At 49.8% G+C, this 17,376-nt stretch overlaps 1 protein-coding gene across 1 annotated transcript in view; it reads right to left on the bottom strand.

The window, feature by feature from the left end:
- Positions 1–17,376, bottom strand: part of WNT7A (Wnt family member 7A) — a 103,573-nt gene that overhangs the window by 80,647 nt on the left and 5,550 nt on the right. The gene's annotated exons all lie outside the window — the stretch shown is intronic.

Raw genomic sequence — 17,376 nt, 5'->3', positions numbered from 1 at the left:
TGTATGGGGCTGGTCCAAGGTCTGTCTGCCCATCCAAATGGATTTATAAGGGGGCAAGGACCATGTCTGTCTTGACCCACTGTTTACAACTCGCACCATAATGTGTGAGGGATAAATGAATAGCAGACCTAAATTCCAATTTGAACCCTGCCAGACAGAGCAAGTCACTGAACCTCTCTGAGCCTCTATTTCCATATCTGTTAATATCAGCCACCCTGTAGAGAGAAGTAGGTATCACCTGTCATATACCCAATGCTTAAATAAACAACAGTGAGTGTTATAATTATTATAATGGATGAAATTACAGTCACTGTTGGGAGGTGCAGAGAGAAACGTCCCCTACTTTAGTTTTCTCCATAACTTTCCTTATATTTTAGACTTACTTGTTTATTGTCTGTTCTTCTACCTCACCTACCACCTCCATTGCCCCTCTGGAATGTAATTTCCTTGAAGGCAAACACTTTGTTACAAGTAGTAGGTAATCACTCAGTAAATATTTGTCAAATGAATAAATGAACGAATGAAAGAAAGCTCCAGACAGTGGCCAACAACCACGTGACCTTTATTTAGTGCTTCCATGCAGTGCTTTGGAAAGTGTGCTCACCTGCTCTTAAGGAGAACAACCCAACCGAGATCCCAAGAGGCTCTGCGAGGCAGGGTGGGGATGACCCCCAGCCCAGGCAGCATGGCTTCCCCAAGAAGCCATGTCTGCACAGAGGTAGCCAGAGGCCTGAGGTTGGGGTTTGGCTTGGGGTGAAGGAGAAGGGTGGAAAGAAAGTAGCATTTGTTGATCATCTATTATGTGCCAGACCCATATTTGGCTATCTGTGTGATATTTCACAATAGTCCTATTGGATAGCCACCTTTTCTCACAGTTTGACAGGTGAGGAAGCCGAGGCTCTGACAAGTAATGCCATTCACTGAGGCCGCCCACCTGGACACCGGCCAGACTTGGATTCTGGGGCCAGGTTGGCAGTGTCCTTCCTCAGTCCCAGCCTCCCTCCCTTCCTGGCTCTTTGCTGTGTCTGAAAGCTTACCATTACTTGGGCTTATGGCATCGACTCTTATAAAAATACCTTTATTGCTGTCAAGAGATGTCACTTAGTTAAGACTTCTTAATAAATAATTTGTAAGACCCCGTCAACTCAAATGAGATAAGCTTGCTGAGCCAAGAACTGGTTTTAATGACAGTAAAAAGGTAGAGAAGGATCCCAGAATCTCAGACTTTCAGCATGAAAGGCCACAGCGAACTCCAGCCATCTATCTATTCCTTCTTCACCCAACCCAGGTGACTAACAGCTCCTTATTTTATCAGTGGAGAAACTGAGGCTCAGGGAGACTTGCTCCAGCAGAGTCCAGATGCAAGCCCAGAGGTCACATGCTATTTCAATAACTCCAGAGCACACCCAGAACCTGACCATGGCAATACTCTGAGAAGGACCACCCCATTGGCCTGAGAGTGCCCCTCCCACTAGGTGATTTCCTGAATGCCATCTCCTTTGTCCTTTACAAGATCTGGAAGACGGTTTAGAGATGGCTGCTTGATTGCTGCAGAAGTGGAGTGAGACAATGTACCCAATGTTCATAATAAGCATAGCAAAGTCATAAAATTGCTTACTATTTGCCAGGCTCTGTTCTAAGCACTCAATATAGATCGACTCACTTAATCCTACAACAATCCTATGAGGTGTGGGCTGTTATTATCTCCATTTTACAGACATAGAAATTGAGACCCAGAGAAGTGATATAACCTGCCAAGGATTCCAACCCAATTAGCCCAGCTCCCGCATCTGAGTTACTCTCTACTGTAAGGGCATGATACTCACTCTAGTCCTACTGACCGCAGCCCAGCCTCTTTCCTGGATCTACCACATGGGGCCCATAAGCAGCAGATACTGGGCTTGACCATTACTGACCATGTACCCTCCAGGGACAGCGCCACCCTCTCTGCCCTGACCATCACCTCTACCTCCTGCCCCTGATCATCCACCTCTACCTCTTGCCCCTGACCATCACCTCTACCTCCTGCCCATGAGCAGAGGAAGAACTTCCATCCCCTTGGTCTCCTTGACTGAGTGAGCCATGTGCCTTATTCCTTCACTCAACAGATATTTCTTAAACAGTTACTATGTGCCAGATACCACACTAGGGGCTGAGAAAACTGACAAGAGAGATTTAGACATGCCTTAACTTTATGGGGTACAGATAGGGAGATCAAAACACTCAGTAGTGTAGGGGAGGCCAGGGGAATGTCAAGGGGGGGGAAAGGAGACATATGTAATACTCTTTGAAATACTTTAAGCAATAAAACAAAATTTAAAAAATAAAAATAATAAATAATAAAAACACTCAGTAGCAGCTGAGGACTCTGAAGAATGTAGACAGGACAGTGTCAGAGCAGAAGGCATCTTGCATGGTAGCTTTTGAGCATGGAGAAGCAGCTAGGAAGCTGTCTGTGTGTTTGCCGGGGGGGGGGGGTGCAGAGGGAGGGAGGGCTCCAGGCCAGAGAAAGACTGTGTGGTGGCCCTGGCATGATACAGTCTGTGGTGGAAGCAGGTGAGCGACGGGGTCTGGGAGTAGCTGAAGCTATAGAGAGGGCAGTGGCAGGTCCTCTGGCCCCTGCTATCCTGCCCCAGCAGAGGTTCTGATGGCCCTGGAATCAAGGAATAGACTCCCAGAGCCCCAGACATGAAGCCCATGGTTCCTCCTTGAATGACAGGTTCAAGGAAGTCAAGAGACTTGCCCAAAGTCTCCAGTGACTCAGCGAGACCAGGGGAATAACCAGGGTCTCCTGGCTTCCAGTATGGAATCTCCACCCTCCCCTCCACCACACCCTTCTGAACTCTGAATCTACTCATATCTCCAAAAAAAAAAAAAAAATGTCCCTCCAGAAGTCCAGGTGGCTTCAGCTCAGAACTCGAATAAAATGGAGCTCGCCAGTCTCTCCTCTCTGCTCCTATTTAGCTGGGTGACCCTGAGCAAAGACTATGCCTCCTGAGTCTCCGCTTCCCCATCTGTTAAATGGGAACCACGAGGAGGACACTGCCAAGTTGCCATGAGGGTTCAATGAAACCCCTTGTGTGAAAAGACTAGGCCTCTAGAAAGTGCCCAGAAAAGACTGGTATTGTTACTGAAATTTCCAGTGGGGAGCCTGACTGACGCCCTCAACGCATTCCAGCTCCACAGCAATCCTGGCGGGTACAGAGGAAATGCACTGATGTCCAGGCTGCCTGAAAGGTTTCATTGCACTGCCCTGAGCATCCACTGCAAATGGTTTGCCCCGGAATATTACCTGGGTGTATTTACGGTATCTTACTGGAAACCACAAAGTGCATTGTATTTTTTTCTTTTTCTATTTAAAGCCAATGGGTCAGAGAGTGAGCAATCTGCAGTGACACAAGCTGAAATACATGATGATTTGGAAAATACACAGATGGAAAAAGGTTGCTTTTGCCAGCCCTGTGTCATGGCAGTTCACACCCTCTGGGGTCAGAATATGCCACATCCGGGTGTCTCCATCCACAGGAATTAGAGAATCTCTTGATGAACAACCAGAGAAACTGGGGAGCAGGGCCTGGGCTGGGTCTGATTAAGGTAATGGACCCGCAGAGATGGGACTTGGGGAAGGGACAGGTGTAGGCCTGCTGCCTCCACCCTTCTCTCCTACTTTGGTTCTATCTAAGTGTCTCTTTCCACCAAGCAAGGAGGAGAGCACTGCTGAATACCCATCAAGGGCCAATACCTATTCCTTCCTGCCTCCATGCCTTTGCACATTTTGTTCCTTCAGTCTAGTAATGCCCTTTCTCTCCCATCTTCTAGGTAATAGGCAATGTAACCCAATGATTTCAAAGCAGGGCCCTGGAGACTGATAAACCTGGGTTCACATTCTGGCTCCACTTCCCAGTGGCAGGACCTTGAGTGAATTAACTGACCTCTCAAGGCCTCAGTTTCCTCATTTATAAAATGAATAATAAAATATCTACTTTCTAAGGTTGTGAGGAGTGAATAAAGCAAGGCACATAACAGGCTTGCACAATACCTGGTAAGGGATTAATAAGAATAGCTCTTACTAGATAGATGCATTGTTGGTGAAGCATGCCTATCAAGACAGCTCCAGTGTCCCTTCTCTGAGGGACCTTCCTGATAGTCCTCCCTCTGCTTGTGGCCCAGCACATTAGCCATCCTTACTTTGTGTTTAATTGAATTATCTATCTCTTTCTTCCAACTAGATTGCAGTAACCTGTATTATTCACCTGTAAATCCTCAACAGAGAATGAATGAATGATTGTGGGTGTAAAAGTGTGTGGCGTATGTGTGTGTGTGTGTGTGTGTGTGTGTGTGTGTGTCTGTCCACCATATGGAAATTGGAAAAAGAACATTATAACAAAAGACTTATCTCAAAAATAGTGTCAGGAGAACTAAAACACAGAATGCTCTGAGGCTTGCAAAAGAAATGCAAATGAGAGAAAGTGTCCTTTGTTAGCTATGTTCTGGACAAGAATAGGAAGAGAAAGGTCTTTGCTCAGGCAAGACGGGGTATTGTTAAGAAAAGGCAGCAATTGGAGCTGGCCCCAGCCCTCGCTTCTGTCTCTCTCCCTGGAAAGGTCCTCCCTCCAAGCAGCACAGCTCAGCAGACATGTACTCCATCCACTCTTACAGCCCCGGGGGCGAGGAGGGGGGGGGCAAAAAAATGAATTGTGCAAGGCATGCAGATTCCCAGGTGAGAGGCCCAGCAGTCACTCAGGGAGAGAGGGGAGCTGCGGAAGTGACTGCTGAAGAGAAGTGGTGACAAGTGCAACCAGAACAGAAGCCCAGAATTGCACCAATGTTACCATCCGTAGAGAAGGGTGAGTCCCAGGGCCTGAATCCCAGGTCATCTGTGCCCATCCCTGGAAAAATCCTGGCAAAGAAGCACCAAACTGGAGGTCAGGAGTATTTGGAAAAGAATGCAGATGCCCAGAAGCATACATCAGAAATTGCCATTCCTTTGTTGACCATAATGCTGGAGACAGAGCAGATTTCTGCATGTGCTACGAATCTGATTACCTTCCTACATCCTGCCTCTCACTTGAGACGGAGACTCTTCTGACAGTTCTCCTCTCAGGCACACCCGAGGCCTGAACACAAAACCCTGCAGACTGACTGTCCCCACCTCTCCCTCTGCCTCTTCCTGCCTTCCCTACTCCTCCTCCTCCAGTCCAGGGCACCCATCTCTGGGCCCCTGGCTCCTGGCTGTGTCACTACTGAAAGCTTTTCTGGGCTGCTTCTCCACTGCCACACCCTTCCTCCCCTGGGTTGTAGGCCAGCCTATTCCAGGTGACCCTGCAGGCAGCCTTCCATGTGACAGTTCACCCGGTCATCACCCAGTGCCCTCTCCTCTTCTACATTTAAGCCCTGACTCCCCGCCAGTCAGTGAGTGCCCTGAAACTCTGAGCCTGTGGCTGATTCATCAGCTGTTTACCACTCAGAAGATTCTAGTTAATATCTTTGGGGCAGATAAATAAATAAATGTAGGGGAGGGGCACATGGGCTGGGGGCATGGTGTGTGATCTCATGAATATTCAATTTATATGAATTCAGGAAAATGCACTTAGGGAAAAAATAAGTTAAAATACTACATGTATGGAAATGTAAATTAGTGTGGCCACTATGAAAAAGAGTATAGAGGTTTCTCAAAAAATTAAAAATAGAACTACCTTATGTCCCAGTAATCCCACTCTGGGTATATATCTGAAGAAAACTAGATCATTATCTTAAAGAGATATCTGTACTCCGATGTTCACTGCAGTAGTATTTCCAATAGCAGGACATGGAAAAGCCCAAGTGTCTATTGAATGAATGGATAAAGCAGATATGGTGCATATGTGCAATGGGATATTGTTCAGCCATGAAGAAGAATGAGATCTTGCTATCTGGAACAACACAGATGGACCTTGAGAATATTTAAAGTGAGATCAGTCAGACAGAGAAAGACAAATGCCATATGATTTCACTTATATGTGGAATCTAAACAGAATTCAAAAAATACTATAGGTATATTTTGGATAAGTACTCTTCTATATTCTGTGCTACTATATATGCATTATACATCCACATGAATGCTTTACTGTACTTGCATAGAAAACCAGGTATTCTGAATTTTGAGGCTGATTTAAGGACTTTCAAGGGTAATGTTGACTAGAATTCCATCTCATCATCCTCAGCAATATCACAAGCTGGGATGTGCCTCTGCTGTGCCCTTGGGGAAAAGTATCGGGCTTGGGGGTAAGTGAACAAACTTTGGTGGATTCCTGGTTAGTGCAAACCCCACATTATGAGCATGGTCAACCTGTGAGGGTCTCCAGAGTAGTGTTTCTTGATGTAGGTGCCTCTGAAGGGCAGCTCCACCAGAGTGTCACTGAGTCCAAGGTGGACCCTCCAGGGGAAGCCTGCTCCAGCTGCTCACTTGTCTGCAGGACTTTTCAGAGCCTTTATTATGGTGGTGGAAACTCTGGATCTCTTGAGTAGAGTGTTGTGAGTTCACAAATTTACCATCGAAGGAGCCCCCTTTTCACCCTGAGAAGCTGTTGGGGGTGAGGTGGGGTGGGGAGGGAGTGGAAGCTAGGGTTACTTCTGGGAAAAGGCCTCTGAGACACGTGAGGGAGAGGGGTTCCTGAGGCCTTGACTTAGTCAACATTTTTATCCTGTTTGAAGTCAAGGAAGAGGTGGAAGGGAAAGCTAACAGAATGCTAGGCTAAATGGAATGAAAATGAAAATGTGCAGGAATGAATGTTCAATCTTGTATTTTGGGTCAGAAATAAAAAGTAATCACACAACAGAGTGTGAGGTACCACCCACACCTGGGAGTCAGTAGATAAACAAAACCTGGCCCTTGTCCTCAGCAGCTCAGAAAAACCATTAGCTCACTGGGCACAGAGGAGCTGAACTGCCTGGGAGTCATGCATTTCTCCATGTGTTTCCTGCGCACCTACTGTGTGCCTGACACCGGGGGGTCCAGGAGAACATGACTGACAGATCTTGGCTCCATGGACTTCCTCATAGTTGGAAAGAAGACTAATGCTAGGCACGTCATTACAGAGTAAGCAAAGTCATTTCTGAAATTAGTGAGTACTGTAAAAACAGCAGTACTGGGTTAATTGTGAGTACAGTAGTGAGTACTGTAAAATACTGACAGGCCCCCTGGTCCCTTACAGACCTCTGTGACCTGTATCCCAATCCTATCTCCACTCCAGCCCCACTGACACTTAGCAAGTGAAACTCCTTTCAACCTCAGGGGGTTGTCTCAGGCCAGGTGGTCAAGGAAGGCCTTCTAGAGGAGGTGACATTTGAATGGAGATCTGCGTAATGCTGGGTAGGTTACCTGCCATCATTCAGCAGCTTCTCCCTGTCACTCTTCTGTTCCTCCTTCTACTCCAGAAGGAATTGGGGCAGGGGTCTGTCCCCACATCCACTGTGCCATGGTGACCATGCCCTCATATGCCAGCCTCTGCATCAGAGGACTTTGCTCTCTCAACGAGCTGCCTTCTAGCCCAAGAGACAAGTGATAACACTTCAACTATGATTTATGGTGTCTGTGCAGTGTGTCAGGCACGGTTCTGAGTGCCTCATGGGGAATACGTAATCTCCTCCTCCCACACCTATGTGATAGGCATTGTTATCATTGCCGTGTGGTCAAGGTCCTTGGCTGTGAAAAGAACCAAGCAGGTGGCTGCGGGGCTGAACCGTTACAAAGCGCTGCATAATGAGCAAATAAATCAGGACTATGCACTGAAGTAGTCAAAGAGATACGAGAAAAGTCTAGCAAGGTGAGGGATGGCTAGGGATGAGTCTGTGCTACTCGGGAGACTCATGAAGGCTTCTCTTGGGTGGAGTGACATGTGAGTCCAGAATGGAAGGACAGAAGACTGCCCAGGCAGAAGGAATAGCCAGGGCAAAGGCCCTGAGGTTGAAAGGACTTTCGCTTGCTTAAGGATAGGAAGAAGGCCAGCGGCGCTGGGGTGGAGATGGGGTTGGGATGCAGGTCACAAAGGTCTGTAAGGGACCAGGGGGCCTGTCAGTATTTTATTCCCAGAGCAATAGGAAACCATGGAGGGGTTTTACACAGGAGGTGCCATGATCAGAGCATCACAGGGAAGATGCTATGCTGAATGGCTGTGTGTATGGGGGAGGCGAGGGTATATTAGGAGGCTGATGTAGTTGTCGGGACAAGTCTTTAAAGATAGAGTTTTGAATGAGGAAGTGGTAGTGGAGTTAGTGAGAAGTGGACAGACTGGTAGTCAAAATAGTGATCTTGGCTTATTAATTGAACTAAGAGCTTCTCCCCATTCCACTCTACATCTTCCCATGCTATTGCAACAAGAATCAAATCTAGAGCAAGGTTCCCAATTCTTTGAGCTCTTCGTCATCTGAGACAGGCATGTGGGCCTCCTGGGAGGAACAAAGGGACATCCTCTGATGGCCCTAACCCAGCAGATACCAGGGTCTTACACCCTATGTCATGTTGCTGCCACCTAGCAAGGTGGGCCATATGACACCCGCATTCTGTAGATAACCAGTCTGAGATCAGAAAGGTGAGATACCTGCTCAGAGTCACCAGCAAGGTAGTGGTGGGCTTGGGATGGACACCTGGCTGCATGACTTTGATGCCAGTAGTTATTTGGCTGCCCCACAGCCCAGCAACAAAAAAACAAGGTTCTCAAGTTCACAGCAGCATGGAGACCCTCAACTCTGGCAGGCTCACATAAACAGAAGAATCTCTCAGCAACAGGAAATTACTACCAATCTCAGTCTTGCCACAAAAAAGCTACATAACTTTGGTCAGCCTCCAGCTTGCTCTGAGCCTGAGATGAAGACCTCCTTTCCAAAGTGGATGGGACCAAATCAGTTGATATGTGAGGAAGAGCTGTCTCCACTCCTGGCACCTACCGGTCCTCTATGAAAACATAAAAGACAAGAGAGTGAAGCCTCTCATGACCCTGCCTCCCTAAGGTGCTGCTGACCCAGCCCTCTCTATTCCCTTCCCATTGTGGCCCTTGGGGGCTTAAAAAGATATTCATCAATGTCCATGAAACAAAACTGAGGCAAGGACTCACAAACCTACAAAAAAATGGGCAAAAAGCATGAATAAGAAACTTATAGAAGAGTAAACATACACAGCCAGTAAATGTGGGAAGAGATTTCAACAGCATCACTTCTCAGGGAAGTGTAAATCAAGATGACAGTGGGAAACATTTCACACCCATTCCCTAGGCAAAAATGAGGAAGTTTAGATGATCCCAGTGTTGGAGCGGCCATAGATCAATGCTGCTCACTGGTGGGAGTGGCACTTGGCACAATCACTGTGGAACTTAGGTTGGCATTCATACCCTGTGACCAGCAATTCCATTCCTCTGTATATACCCAAGAGAAATGCATACACATGGGTGCCAGGAGATGAGCACAAGGAGGCCTGTGTGGCACTGTTAGTGACAACAAATGCTTAGAGGCCACCCAGATGTCCCATAACTCAAAGCATGGGTGCACAGATTGAGTCTATTTATCACAGCTGAAATGAATCAACAGCAGCTATAAGGAAGATAGGTGAGTTTTACGAGTAGTAAGTGAAGGAGTAAATGCCAAAAGATTACACAGTGTGACACTTTTCTTTATAATATTAAATACAAATAGAATCAAATAATTGACTTCTAGGGAATATATCAACATAAATTAGACATAAATAAGCAAGGAATGGAAAACCCAAGATTCAGGATAGTGAACGTAAGGCTTGGGGGGGGCGGGGAGGGAAGGCAGGTGTGCACGAGGGATGCTCACAGAAGTGGATGCAAATTACCTGTCCTTGTTCTAGTTGTTGTGCTGGGTGGCGGACTCAAAGGATGGGTGTCATTGTATTATTTAAGAAAAGAAAAACCCTGGACATTGATGAATATCTTTTTAAGCCCCCAAGGGCCACAATGGGAAGCAGCTGATAAAGTTGAATCCCTGGCATTTTAAGACCCTTGAATAGGCAGCCTATCAAGTAATCTGAGGCTGCAAACTCCTGTTGACCATCCCCTTAGCAATCAAATGTCCATATGTTTATACTGCTGTTCCCTCTGCCTGGGATCCTATTCACTGACCAGTGAAATTCTTCCCACCCATAAGACCCAAAGGAAGGCCCATCTCCATTGTCCAGTCCATTCCTCCCACCTTGGAGTCTTACCTCTGAACACCACTACACCCCTTATTCCTTCCCCTAATGCACAGACCATGCTGCCCTCTGGTTGCTCATTGTTATGAACCAAATTGTGTCCCTTCCCAAATTCATAACCCCCAGTATGACCTTTAAAGAGGTGATTAAGTTAAAATGAGACCATGAGGATGACCCTAACCCAAACTGGCTGGTGTCCTTATAAGAATAGGAGATTAGGACACACAGAGACATCAAGGGCATGCACACAGAGAAGAGACTTTCTGGGGACACAGTAAGAAGGTAGCCATCTGCAAGCCAAGGAGAGAGGCCTCAGAAGAAACCAGCCTCCATAAATGGGAGAAAATAAATGTCTGTGTTTAAGCTGCCCAGCTTGTGGTGCTTTATTATAGCAGCTGGAGCTAACTAACAGACTCATGAGCAGTCCCTCCCAGGAAAAATGGTCTGGGTAGGGCTCCCAGGCCTGACCAACAAAAGCACTGTGATTGGTGTGGATGGACTCACAACCAAAAGTCAAACCCTGTTAGCTGATCCAATCAGAGTGAACCATAGGACCTCTGCAGGTGCTGCCAGAGAAAGCTAAGGCCTTTCTGCAGGACTGGAACTTAGGTGCTGACTATGCAATGGCCATCTTGCTGTCCCAATGGAGTGGGTTCTGAGGTTGGTAGAAGCCAACACCACCTTTGGTCCAAGCCATTCTGAAATTCAGCACCATCCCTGACTTTCCAGTTACACAGGCCAACTAGAATCCCCTCTTCTTTTGGGGTGCCCTGAACTGAGTTTTAGTTTTAGCAGCCAAGAGGGCCTTGCCCACTGCTTCCTCAGATCTATGCAGTAAAATCTGGAATACTCAGAAGGTGAGACAGAGCCAAGAAACACAGGCAGAGCTGGGGACTGGAGAGGAGGATGAGGGGGTGGTGAAAGGAGAGCCTTTAGGTCTCAGCATGGGATGAAACCTATGGTGGGGCTAGTGCCCACTCCAATGTCAGTGTTCCCCTTTCTCCTCAGTCACAGATCCTGAGCTGGTCTTATAGCTGTTCTGAATAAAAGACTGTATTTCCCAGCTTTCCTTGCAGGTTGGTATGGTCATGTGACTAAGTTCAAGCCAATGAGATAGAAGCAGAAACATAAGTTGGAGCTTCTGGGAAGTCTCTTTAAAGGCAGATGTGTCCAGTTCTCTGCAGTGTGAATTGGATGGCCAAGCTAACAAAGTCAAATACCATACCCCTGTTTCCTCACCCCTGCAAGGCAGCCCTGTTGACTGGTCACTCCCACAGAAAGGCAACCCATGGGGGCAAGAACACTGATAAAGAGCTCGGAAAGCCTAAATTGGAGACTTGCTTCTTGGTGTTTTCTAGCAGGATACCTGCTCACACAAGAGGAAACCAAGGCTCAGAAGGGAAGTAACTTCTCAGCCTTGTAGGAGTTGGGTTCAATCTTGATCTGTTCTCACTACCACCACCTTAGAAGTGTAACTCCTTCCTCAGTGGTCTTTAGGTTGTTAGTCTCCCTCCATCCTGGCAGCTCACTTCCAAGCAGATCTCCATGGCTACCACTCAGTCCACAGCACTGGTCACCTCCTACCTAGAACATTGTACCAGACTCCGAACTCCCAGCCTTGCCCCTCCACAGTTCTTTATGTTCCCAGAACCAGAGCAATGCTGCTAAATCTGAAAGTCAGATCCCTATCACTTGCTCTCCATTCACTGGAGGAAAATCAAAAAACTTGACTTAGCGCGATAGACGTTGCATTGTCTAGTTTCTGGCTCCTTCTCTGACCTCTGAGCTTTCCTCTTTCTCTCTTTTTCTGTTCTCCAGCTAAACTAGCTCCCTCACTGTTCCTCAAACATGTTTCTGCCTCAGGGCCTTTACTCCTGCCATTCTCTTTGCCTGGAATGCTCTTCTCCCAACATGCCTAAGGCTCACCTCCCTCATGAATCCAAGACCACACAGGCTGGAACAGCAGCCTCCAGCCACAGCGAGTGAATGCATGAGTGAATCAATGAATGACAATGAATGAATGAATTCCGTACCCACCCTTTAATTCCAGAATTCCTATTAGATTGAATCATATGATGTCATGAGCCAAAAATCATTGAATGGTGGCTATTTTATACAATGTGACCTACTTTGTCAGTCACAACCATGGTCAAAATTCTCCAATTGCTCCCACCACCTAGAAATTCAAACTGCTCAGATTGACCATATGCCTCCTGGCTCTGACTCCATTCTCTTTCAGGTCCAGGTAGGGCTATCCCATGAGTTTCCTTAGACTCCTCTCTTTGCTTCAATTCCCTAGGCCACCTCTGCCTATCCAAGCCTGCCTCTTAAAGAATGCTCCTTGCCTCAGGCCTCCCTCCACTCCTGTCCAGTGTGTACTGGCGGTAGTCCTCTGCCTCAGCCTGCAAAGGATCCCTCGGTTCTATAATTCTGGCCCACTGGGGGTGGGGGCAGGCCTCCCTGCACCATAGTCTGCCACTGCACCCCAGCAGGCACCATTACAATGCCAGCAATGGACTGGCTATTTCAAGACTGCAAGCTGTGCTTGGGATCAACCCAGTCCTGGGAGACCCTGCTATTCACTTTTGTTGACTCTGAGAAGGTCCCTTCTGAGCCTCAGTTTCCTCATCATTGAAATAATGTCAGAGCCTAGACATGGGTCCTGGAAACAGAGGCCAGGGATGAGAGCATGAGTTAGCAGAAAAACCATAGGTGATGACCAGGGGAGGGTCACAACATGGGTATTTCAGTGACCTAAACTGGAGTCTCAGTATTGATGCCATTTCTGGGCATGAACAGGGCAGTGCCTCCTTTCTCTGGCCATTGGTTCTCCACTTGAAAAGTAAGCCCTGGGGTTGGAAAGTGGGGGAACAAGGGCAGGCAGTGCAAGGCAAGATCCTATCCCACAAAGATGTTGAAAAGGGAGCTTCGTGTGAGGGCCTGAAAGAGGAGGCTCCCACACCCCCGCCGACCTCACCCTGAACCTGGGATCCTATTCAGCAGTCCCCTCAGGTGTGAGTAAGAAAGCAGCTACAGAAGGTGGTGACAAAATGAGACCTTCTGCAGGGCCAAGAGACTGCTGCTCCTCCTTACAGGAAGAAGGGGAAAGAAAACATTCAGTGGTGAATGTGGCAGAGGGCCTGACCCCCAAGAGCCAGCATTCCCAGAGAGTGAGAAAGAGATGTAGACAGTGCCAAGTGTTTGGCTGATGGGATGGGGCTTCCTGGCTGAAGAGGACTTTAGAAAGGGGACCTGAGGAGGCTTGTGAGACCAGGATGCTGAGGGAGCTATGCATGGAGAACAGGGCTCAGGAGTATGGGACTGTGGGAAATGATCTGAGGCAGAAATAACTCCTGGGGCTGTGTTCCGAAAGCAGGACCCAGTGTGATGTGTTTGGGAAACAGGATGAAGTTGGGTGGGCAAGGAGGAGAGGGAAGATTGGGGGCAGACAAGGACAGAGGTCAGCAGTCAGGATTTCATTCTGATCCCAGGGTTTTAACCCTTTGAGTGCCAACCAATATCCTAGGAACTATGCTAAAATTGCCAAGGCATTTTTGCTGATTTTCCTTAGGTGCCATCTGTCAATAAAGAGTGAACTACTAGCATCTAATAGTGACACTGCAGGAGGAGCGCCATAGCTCTCCCAGCACTTTTGGCAAAAGACAGAAGGAGCACCATCGCGATCCCCGGCACTCTAGGAGTTAAATAAGGAAATGATATAATCTGATTTCCATTTATAAAGGATGCCCTTGCCTGCAGGAGGATCTGCAGGAGGATGCGGGCAGCAGGTTGATGGGAGTGGGACGGGGGACCTGAGAGCCCAAATACGCCCGCTGTATGATCCAAGAGGAAGGAAGTGAGGACTCAGAGCAGTGGCTGGGTTTTGGGTGAATTTTCTCAGTAACCATTGCACTTGTTGATGTTGAGGCTGAGGGAAATAACTGAGGGGTGCCCTTTGAGCAGTGGAGTAGGCCAGGTGAACCACTCCAGCCCAAAGAGATGAGGCTGACCTGACCTTCAGGCAGGTCCACAGCTCAAAGCAAGCCTGCAGAGTCGCTGGCCCTCCAGTCCAATGCACATAAGCAAGACACACAACATGGCCTTCCCCTCACTAACCAGGGCTCCCATGACCAACCCCTTTCTACCAGGCTTTTCTCACATTGGTTTGAAAACCAAATGCATGGCCTGACACTTTGTGCCTGTGTGTGTGTGTGTGTGTGTGTGTGTGTGTGTGTGTGTGTAGTGTGTCTAAGCAACACACAGGGGTTGCAAACTGAAATGCCCACAGTGGCCAGGCATCCTATCTAATAAAAGAGAAACATTGTAATTAGCCATAACTTCACTACCCTTCCCATTGGCTAATCAGCGAGATATGCAAATTAACTGCCAACCAAGATGGCGGCCAGCAGCCAGGCAGCAGACGCGAACAGGAGGCTTGCTTGCTCCAGTGACGGAGGAAGCCAGGTTCCCCGCCTGCCACTGCCAGCCTCTCAGCTGCTCTCTAAGAAACATTGGTACAAATATAGAAGCTAAACAAAACTCCAGAAACCTGCTTTCAGTCAGCTGGGATCTCAGAGCTGGAGTCGCAACAAAGTTTCAAATACAGAAGGTAAACATAGCCCAGAAATCTGCTTTCAGCAGCCGAGGTCTCAGAGCTGGAGCCGAGCCTTAGAGCTAAAGATGGCTCTCAGCTCCAGTGACGGCCATAAAAGGTAAATAAATCCCAGAATAAAAAAGAAATAAAAGAGAGGTTGGGAGCTTCAGTCACCCGCCAGCCTGAAAACGGCCCTCAGCCCCTCACCCAGACTGGCCAGGCACCCCAGTGGGGACCCCTACCCTGAAGGGGGTGTGGCCAGATGCAAACAGCCATAATCCCCTCATCCAGGCTGGCCAGGCACCCAAGCAGGACCCCCACCCTGATCCAGGACACCCTTCAGGACAAACCAGCCGGCCCCCACCTGTGCACCAGGCCTCTATCCTATATAGTAAAAGGGTAATATGCCTCCCAGCACCGGGATCAGCAGAGCCACAAGGCCTACCAGCACCGGGATCAGCAGAGCCGCAAGGTCTCCCGGCCTGGGATCAGCAGAGCAGTGAGGCCCCCCAGCACTGGGATCAGCGAAGCCATGAGGCCTCCCAGCCTGTGATCAGCAGAGCCACAAGGCCTCCCGAACCCGGGATCAGCTGAGCAGCGAGGCCTCCCGGCACCGAGATCAGTGGAGGCGCGAGGCCTCCAGGCCGGCCTCCCAGCACTGGGATCAGTGGAGTCATGAGGCCTCCTGGCCCCTGGAGCAGCGTGACAGGGGGCAGCGCCCAAAGCCCCTGATCACCCTGCAGCTCTGTGTGTGACAGGGGGCGGGGTCACAACCTCCCTGTCCGCCCTGCTCTGTTCTTGACAGGGGAAGGCGCCCCAAGCCCCTGATCGGCCCTGCTCTGTGCCTGATAGGGAGGATCTCCCTAACCCCCTGATCGACCCTGCTCTGTGTGTGACAGGGTGCGGCACCCCAGCCCCCGCCATGGGCCCTGCTCGGTGTGTGATGGGGTGGAGCCGCAACCTCCCCATCAGCCCTGCCTTGAGTGTGACTGGAGTGGTGCCCCAATCCCCCAATTGGCCCTACCCTGAGCGTGACTTAGGGTGGCATCGCAACTTCCTGATCCGCCCTCCTCTGTGCCTGATGGGGGGAGCTCCCCAACCCCCTGATCGCCCTGCGGCTCTGTGTGTGACAGGGTGCGGCACCTCAACCCCCTGATAGGCCCTGCTCTGTGTGTGACAGGGTGCGGCGCCCCAACCCCCCACCCCCCCACGGGCCCTGCTCTGTGTGTGACGGGGTAGAGCCATAACCTCCCCATCGGCCCTGCCCTGAGTGTGACAGTGGCGGCGCCCCAACCCCCTGATCGGCCCTGCTCTGTGGGTGATAGAGGGTGGCGCCCCAACCCCCTGATCCGCCCTGCTCTGTGTGTGACAGGGGGCAGTGCCCCAAATCCCCTATGGGCACTACTCTGTGAGTGACAGGGGGGAGCTCCTCAACCCCCTGATGGGCCCTGCTCTGTGCGTGACAGGGGGGAGCTCCCCAACCCCCTGATGGGCCCTGCTCTGTGCGTGACAGAGGGGAGCTCCCCAATCCCCTGATCGACCCTGCTCTGTGCATGACAGGGTAAGGAGACCCAACCCCCCTGATGGGCCCTGCTCTGTGCGTGACAGGGGGGAGCTCCCCAACCCCCTGATGGGCCCTGCTCTGTGCGTGACAGAGGGGAGCTCCCCAATCCCCTGATCGACCCTGCTCTGTGCATGACAGGGTAAGGAGCCCCAACCCCCCTGATGGGCCCTGCTCTGTGCGTGACGGGGGCAGCGCCCCAACCCCCAGATTGGCCCTGCTCTGTGCATGACAGGGGGTGGTGCCGCAACCTCCCCATCAACCCTGCCTTGAGTGTGACAGGGGGCGGTACCCCAACCCCACAATCGGCCCTACCCTGAGCGTGACTGGGAGTGGCATCGCAACCTCCCGATCGCCCTGCTCTGTGCATGACAGGGGGCGGCGCCCCAACTCCCCAATCGGCCCTGCTCTGAGCCTCACCAGGGGCTTCACCTAGGGATTGGACCTGCCCTCTGCCACCCGGGAGCAGGCTTAAGCCAGCAGGGCGTTATCTCCCGAGGGGTCCCAGACTGCGAGAGGGCACAGGCCAGGCTGAGGGACCCCCCCTTCCCCCCGAGTGCACAAATTTTTGTGCACCAGGCCTCTAGTCCTATATAATAAAAGGGTAATATGCAAATCAACCAAACGGCAGAACGACTGGTTGCTATGACATGCACTGACCACCAGGGGCAGACACTCAACGCAGGAGCTGCCCCCTGGTGGTCAGTGTGCTCCCACAGGGGAGCACTGCTCAGCCAGGGGGAGCGTGTTTAAGCCAGCAGTCAGACAACCCCCGAGGGCTCCCAGACTCTGAGAGGGTGCAGGCTGAGCTGAGGGACCCCACCCCCACCAGTGCATGAATTTCATGCACCGGGCCTCTAGTATCATATAAGGGTGAATATAAGATGGATAATAGGGAGTGGTGGGGACTATGGCAGTGAATGGGTTGCCTAGGCTCCACCTAAAGGAAGCTGTGTTCTCAGCTCTAGCCCATAATAACTATGTGGATACATTTGTAAGCTTATTTTTCAAAAGAATTCAGAAATTTTATTTTTA

The sequence above is a fragment of the Myotis daubentonii genome, chromosome 3, assembly GCF_963259705.1.
Source record: "Myotis daubentonii chromosome 3, mMyoDau2.1, whole genome shotgun sequence".
NCBI classification, from domain to species: domain Eukaryota; kingdom Metazoa; phylum Chordata; class Mammalia; order Chiroptera; family Vespertilionidae; genus Myotis; species Myotis daubentonii.
The sequence above is the reverse complement of the archived record's forward strand: the minus strand, read 5'-3'. Positions and strand labels throughout refer to the sequence as shown.